The sequence below is a fragment of the Bubalus kerabau genome, chromosome 8, assembly GCF_029407905.1.
Source record: "Bubalus kerabau isolate K-KA32 ecotype Philippines breed swamp buffalo chromosome 8, PCC_UOA_SB_1v2, whole genome shotgun sequence".
Taxonomy (NCBI): Eukaryota; Metazoa; Chordata; class Mammalia; order Artiodactyla; family Bovidae; genus Bubalus; species Bubalus kerabau.
The window spans coordinates 87,246,547-87,253,897 of record NC_073631.1 but is presented as its reverse complement, the minus strand read 5'-3'; the positions used below and the strand labels follow the sequence as shown (position 1 = coordinate 87,253,897).

General features: G+C 38.9%; 1 pseudogene; it reads right to left on the bottom strand.

Moving 5' to 3' along the window:
* Positions 1-3,206: 3,206 nt before the first annotated feature.
* On the bottom strand, positions 3,207-4,015 carry LOC129658356 (ADP-sugar pyrophosphatase-like; annotated as a pseudogene).
* Between the last annotated feature and the right edge of the window lie 3,336 nt (positions 4,016-7,351).

The following is a 7,351-nucleotide window of genomic DNA, read 5'->3' as shown; positions in this document are numbered from 1 at the left end:
TGTCCAGTTCTAACTGTTGCTTCCTGACCTGCATATAGGTTTCTCAAGAGGCAGGTCAGGTGGTCTGGTATTCCCATCTCTTTCAGAATTTTCCACAGTTTATTGAGATCCACACAAAGGCTTTGGCATAGTCAATAAACAGAAGCAGATGTTTTTCTGGAACTCTCTTACTTTTTCAATGATCCAGCAGATGTTGGCAATTTGATCTCTGGTTCCTCTACATTTTCTAAAACCAGCTTGAACATCTGGAAGTTCACCATTCACGTATTGCTGAAACCTGGCTTGGAGAATTTTGAGCATTACTTCACTAGCATGTGAGATGAGTGCAATTGTGCGGTAGTTTGAGCATTCTTTTACATTGCCTTTCTTTGGGATTGGAATGAAAACTGACCTTTTCCAGTCCTGTGGCCACTGCTGAGTTTTCCAAATTTGCTGGCATATTGAGTGCAGCACTTTCACAGCATCATCTTTCAGGATTTGAAATAGCTCAACTGGAATTCCATCACCTCCACTAGCTTTGTTCATAGTGATGTTTCCTAAGGCCCACTTGACTTCACATTCCAGGATGTCTGGCTCTACATGAGTGATCACACCATCATGATTATCTGGGTCGTGAAGCTATTTTTTGTACAGTTCTTCTGTGTATTCCTGCCACCTCTTCCTAATATCTTCTGCTTCTGTTAGGTCCATACCATTTCTGTCCTTTATCGAGCCCATCTTTGTATGAAATGTTCCCTTGGTATCTCTACTTTTCTTGAAGAGATCTCTAGTCTTTCCCATTCTGTTGTTTTACTCTATTTCTTTGCATTGATCTTGAGGAAGGCTTTCTTATCTCTCCTTGCTATTCTTTGGAACTCTGCATTCAAATGGGTATATCTTTCCTTTTCTCCTTTGCTTTCGTTTCTCTTCTTTTCACAGCTAATTGTAAGACAGCCATTTTACTTTTTTGTATTTCTTTTTCTTGGGAATGGTCTTGATCCCTGTCTCCTGTACAATGTCACAAACCTCCATCCACAGTTCATCAGGCACTCTGTCTATCAGATCTAGTCCCTTAAATCTATTTCTCACTTCCACTGTATAATAATAAGGGATTTGATTTAGGTCATACCCGAATGGTCTGGTAGTTTTCTCTTCTTTCTTCAATTTAAGTCTAAATTTGGCAATAAGGAGTTCATTATCTGAGCCACAGTCAGCTCCTCACCTTGTTTTTGCTGACTGTATAAAGCTGCTCCATCTTTGGCTGCAAAGAATATAATCAATCTGATTTTAATGTTGACCATCTGGTGATGTCCATGTGTAGAGTCTTCTCTTATGTTGTTGCAAGAGGGTGTTTGCTTTGACCAGTGTGTTCTCTTGGCAAAACTCTATTAGCCTTTGCCCTGCTTCATTCTGTACGCCAAAGCCAAATTTGCCTGTTACCCCAGGTGTTTCTTGACTTCCTACTTTTGCATTCCAGTCCTCTGTAATTAAAAGGACATCTTTTTTGGGTGTTAGGTCTAAAAGGTCTTGTAGGTATTCATAGAACCGTTCAGCTTCAGCCGCTTCAGCATTACTGGTTGGGGTATAAGCTTGGATTACCGTGATGTTGAATGGTTTGCCTTGGAAACAAACAGAGATTATTCTGTCGTTTTTGAGATTGCATCCAAGTACTGCATTTCAGACTCTATTGTTGACCATGATGGCTACTCCATTTCTTCTAAGGGATTCCTGCCCACTGTAGTAGATATAATAGTCATTTGAGTTAAATTCACCCATTCCAGTCCATTTTAGTTTGCTGATTCCTAGAATGTCAATGTTCACTCTTGCCATCTCCTTTTGACCACTTCCAATTTGCCTTGATTCATGGACCTAACATTCCAGTTTCCTATGCAATATTGCTCTTTACAGTATTGGACTTTACTTCTATCACCAGTCATATCTACAACTGGGTATTGTTTTTGCTTTGGCTCCATCCCTTCATTCTTTCTGGAGTTATTTCTCCACTGATCTCCAGTAGCATATTGGGCACTTACCAACCTGGGGAGTTCCTCTTTCAGTATCCTATCATTTTGCCTTTTCATACTGTTCAAACCTAGTAAGACTTTAGGTGTTGCTATAGGGCATCAGAGGGCAGACACACTGAAACCATCATCACAGAAAACTAGCCAATCTGATCACATAGACCACAGACTTGTCTAACTCAATGAAAGTAAGCATGCTGTGTGGGGCCACCCAAGATGGATGGGTCATGGTGGAGAGGTCTGACTGAATGTGGTCCACTGGAGAAGGGAATGGCAAACCACTTCAGTATTCTTGCCTTGAGAACCCCATGAACAGTATGAACAGTATGAATGTGCCTAGAAGGTAAAATTTAATTGTTCAAAACTAGAGTCCGATGGTCAATCATTATCTAAGGCTGATAGGCTGGGATACTGTGTTGGATAAACACATTAATATAAAAAGGTTTTATATGTCATTCACAAGTAGTGCTGCATGAATTAAGATGTCTTTCTCAAAAAAGTCTAAATTGTCTTCAAGGCTTCCTGCTACAGGTAAATGTTCTATTAGATCATTGCTTATAACAAGGACAATCAATGCTTTGCCAGCATTCATACATAAGCCAATGTTTGGAATATGTGTTTACTCTTGTATAACTCTGAAAGATGTTAGTGATCTCTTTCATTCTCTCAAGCTGTAGAATGTCTCTCTCTCTATGACCAGATTTCTGGGTACCTTTCCTACACTGAAGCTGAAGATATAGCCCTGTTCTTGTTCTTTATTAACTTTATTTTAGGCAGAAATTCTAAATGACTCAAGTATCTGTCAGTGCCTTCTTTTTCACTCCAGAAGCATACACTTCCTTGTCTACTAGCAGCCAACATCCTTCCCATTCCTTCTGTGTTTTCAGTGCTAGCTCAGCATTGAGCCAGATTCAACAAATAATTTCTCAAACATGATCTCATCATTTTGGCATCTTCTCAGGGACTAATATTTATGTTCTGTCATTGCTTCAGCTACCACTCTACTTGAGGATCTTTGGATTTTTTTTAATTTTTCTTCTTCTTCTTTTTTTTTTTGCATTCTGTGTTGCTTTTATTTTATGGAAAATTATATCAAACCAACATTAAACTAAGCTGAATACAAAGTCTTAATAAATGAGGCCTGTTGTTCTCATATACAAAAGCATATATATACAAAAACTCATATAGAAAAACTGCTCTTTGCACTTAAAATTTCAGGAAGGGAACTTCAAACAGCTTCATGTTTACATGTTTCAGCTCCAGAGCACAGGAAAGATGCTGACATCCACTGTCACATGTTTTTCAGCCACTTTAGCATCAGGTCTCTTCAAGAGGTTATTTTTTTGACAAAATATTTACTTTCACAAATTCTCCATTCCCTGGCTTTGGCCTACAGTTTTACATTTTCAGCATCCTTCCCATTAATAGTTATTGTCACAATGTATGTAGTACCATTGACAACCTTGGATCCATACCAACAGCTGGAGAACAGTCAGTATCACCTTTTATTGTCAGTTTCTTCCTTAAGCTCCCAAAGTGCAGGTGCTTCTGGACTTTCATTATCAGCTATGAGATCTGTGGGGAATTCTAGGCCATAGCCTCCCATTGACAGTCACAGATGCTTCACCATGATATATCCTTAATGAACAGTTCTTTGCAGCACTGGGATAACTGCCACATGATCAGCTGACTATCCTTCCCAGGTACATGTTTCAACTTTCCCAAGTTCTAATTTTACCAGTAAGACCCATATACAGTTTCTTCAAGCTTGACCCATTTTCCTTCCGGAATTAACACCTTTGAAATAATAGACTGGCATGTTGGGACAATTTTGTTGGTGCTTAGTTTTCCATTACTAATCTAGTTAGTCTTTTCAGCCCTCAGGCAAGAGGCTCATGTCCAAGATGTGGGGTGAAGAGAAGGATACTCTTTTGGCCAAAGGTTGAAAAAAGAAAGGACCATTCTGAAGCAGCACTCTCAGGAAATGCCAGTGCAACACAGCCCTTTTGAGCCATTTTAAACTTCTCCAGAATGATAAACAATAATTTGTATTAAGTCACCAAATTTGCAGTCATTGGTCAGAGCAGCAATGGAAAACTAATCCAGATGGGAAAGACATTCTAAGAAGAATGTGCAAAAAGCATAGACTTGAGATATTACCTATTCAGATAATGAAGGGAGGTTTGGAGTGTTTTGATACACAGTCTGGTAGAAGAAGGGCTGAGGAAGAGATTCATATCAATTGAGACAGGCAATGTTATTGAATCCTGGAATGTGAAGTCAAGTGGGCCTTAAGAGCCATCACTACAAACAAAACTAGATGGAATTCCAGCTGAGCTATTTCAAATCCTGAAAGATGATGCTGTGAAAGTGCTTCACCCAATATGCCAGCAAATTTGGAAAACTCAGCAGTGGCCACAGGACTGGAAAAGGTCAGTTTTCATTCCAATCCAAAAGAAAGGCAATGCCAAAGAATGCTCAAACTACCGCACAATTGCACTCATCTCACATGCTAGTAAAGTGATGCTTAAAATTCTCTAAGCCAGGCTTCAGCAATATGTGGACTGTGAACATCCAGATGTTGAAGCTGGTTTTAGAAAATGTAGAGGAACCAGAGATCAAATTGCCAACATCTGCTGGATCATCAAAAAAGCAAGAGAGTTCCAGAAAAACATCTGTTTCTGCTTTATTGACTATGCCAAAGCCTTTGACTGTGTGGATCACAATAAACTGGAGAATTTTGAAAGAGATTGGAATACCAGTCCACCTGACCAGCCTCTTGAGAAACCTGTATGCAGGTCAGGAAGCAACAGTAAGAACTGGACATGGAACAACTGACTGGTTCCAAATAGGAAAGGAGTACGTCAAGGCTGTATATTGTCACCCTGTTTATTTAACTTATACACAGAGTACATCATGAGAAATGCTGGGCTGGAAGAAGCACAAGCTGGAATCAAGATTGCTGGGAAAAATATCAATAACCTCAGATATGCAGATGATACCACCCTTATGAAAGTGAAGAAGAACTAAAGAGCCTCTTGATGAAAGTGAAAGAGGAGAGTGAAAAAGTTGGCTTAAAGCTCAACATTCAGAAAACTAAGATCAAGGCATTCTATCCCGTCACTTCATGGCAAATAGATGGAGAAACAGCGTCAGACTTTATTTTTCCATGTTCCAAACTCACTGCAGATGGTGATTGCAACCATGAAATTAAAAGATGCTTACTCCTCGGAAGGGAAGTTAGAACCAACTTAGACAGCATATTCAAAAGCAGAGACATTACTTTGCCAACAAAGGTCCGTCTAGTCAAGGCTATGGTTTTTCCAGTGGTCATGTATGGATGTGAGAGTTGGACTATAAAGAAAGCTGAGTGCCGAAGAATTGATGCTTTTGAACTGTGGTGTTGGAGAAGACTCTTGTGAGTCCCTTGGACTGCAAGGAGAGCCAACCAGCCCATCCTAAAGGAGATCAGTCCTGGGTGTTTTTTTGGGAGGACTGATATCGAAGCTGAAACTCCAATAGTTTGGCCACGTGATGCTAAGAGCTGACTCATTTGAAAAGACCCTGATTCTGGGAAAGATTGAGGGCAGGAGGAGAAGGGGATGACAGAGGATGAGGTGGTTGGATGGCGTCACCGACTCAGTGGACACGGTTTGGGTTGACTCAGAGAGTTGGCGATGGACAGGCAGGCCTGGTGTGCTGCCATTCATGGGGTTGTAAAGAATCGGACACAACTGAGTGACTGAAATGAACTGAATGTTATTGAAAGCCAGACAAAGGTCTTCTGTATTATAAAATAATTCTAGTATTAATGAGCTGGAAACACTAGAGGTATAAGTTCAAGAGGATCTTTACATTGCATATTACTTTACTATATTCTAGCCATAGCCCTCCACAAATTCTTAAATTAGATAAGTGGAAGAATATAGGTTTCATTAAGTCTAACAGTGTTCTCTAACATGCTTTTTTCTTTGCTCATAATGATTGCTCATGTTCTCTTCTTTCATACAATAATGAGCATGAGAAATCATTATCATAAAAGTAGCAGTGTACTTTAATTTCTCCTAGGGAGCCTCACCATATGGCACCTGTCTCTGTTATTAAACTTGATCTGTTAAAAATCAGTCTTGTAAGGGCTTGTGTGTCATACTCATTAAAGTGTCATATTCTGTGAAGTATCTGATCCCAAAGTGACATACATCCCTTTGATAAGACAAGAAACATTTTTATGTTCTAAAACTAAGAGGTAAAATCTCAACAAATGTACAAGGAATACAATTAAATGCATTTAAAATATTAATAGTATTAAAGATCATTTTTTATTGAATAATCTTTGTTTTAATAATTCATTTGTCTAGAAAAATGCAACTGAGTTTAAATGAATTAAATTAGGCATCTAATGTGCCTACCTATAATTATAAAATTTTAAAAATAATTCTGTCTCAAAGAAAATGAAAGTAAAGAGTATTGATGTTCATCAACATTATAATAAATGAAATTAACAATTTTGAGATATTATTTTACTAAAAGTTCTAAATTAAAAAAAAAACAAAACTCTAATTTAGGAAATAGTGCAATGAAATTTGTATACATATTCCTGAAAGGTTGTTGTTGAATCACGCGAATACACCGGGATTCTTGGCCCCCGGAGCAGAAGAATTCAATCCGGGGCCAGAGATGAGGCTTGATCGCTCAGAGCTTTTGTGTAATTAAGTTTTATTAAAGTATAAAGGAGATAGAGAAAGCTTCTGACATAGGCATCAGAAGGGGGCAGAAAGAGTACCCCCCTGCTAGTCTTCAGCTGGATGTTATATAGTCACTAGCAGTCTGTTAATGAAAGAAAGGAATGTCTTAAAATTCAGAATGGCACCAGGCCCCTCACCTATAAGATGCATTTTGGGATAATCTTGGCACCAAATGGTTTATCCTGGGCCATAAAATGATTAACTTGAATCTTGAAGAAGGGCAGATCACCATACAAATAGTTTCATTTACATAGATTAGGGGAACAATATCTGAGTATAACATACTGGTTTGTCAAGTAGGTTCTGGGCCAAGAGGCCGGAACCGACTTGGAGACAGAGTTTGGGGTAAAGGCATAGTACATTAGCATAGCTTAAGACAAACATTTCCATAAGAAAAAGGCATTGGTTATCTCTAGGCTCAAGAATAGCTAACTTCAGGCGAAACCAGGTGTCATTATGGCAACACAGTATTTTAAGAGAAACCTCCCTTTAAATTTGTATAGAGAAGGAAAAAAATATTGCTAGTTTGTTCCTCCTGCCGCTTAAGAGAGATAAAAATGTCTGACACTTGCAGGCTATTTCCTCCATTTGGAGACCCCTGGCCTT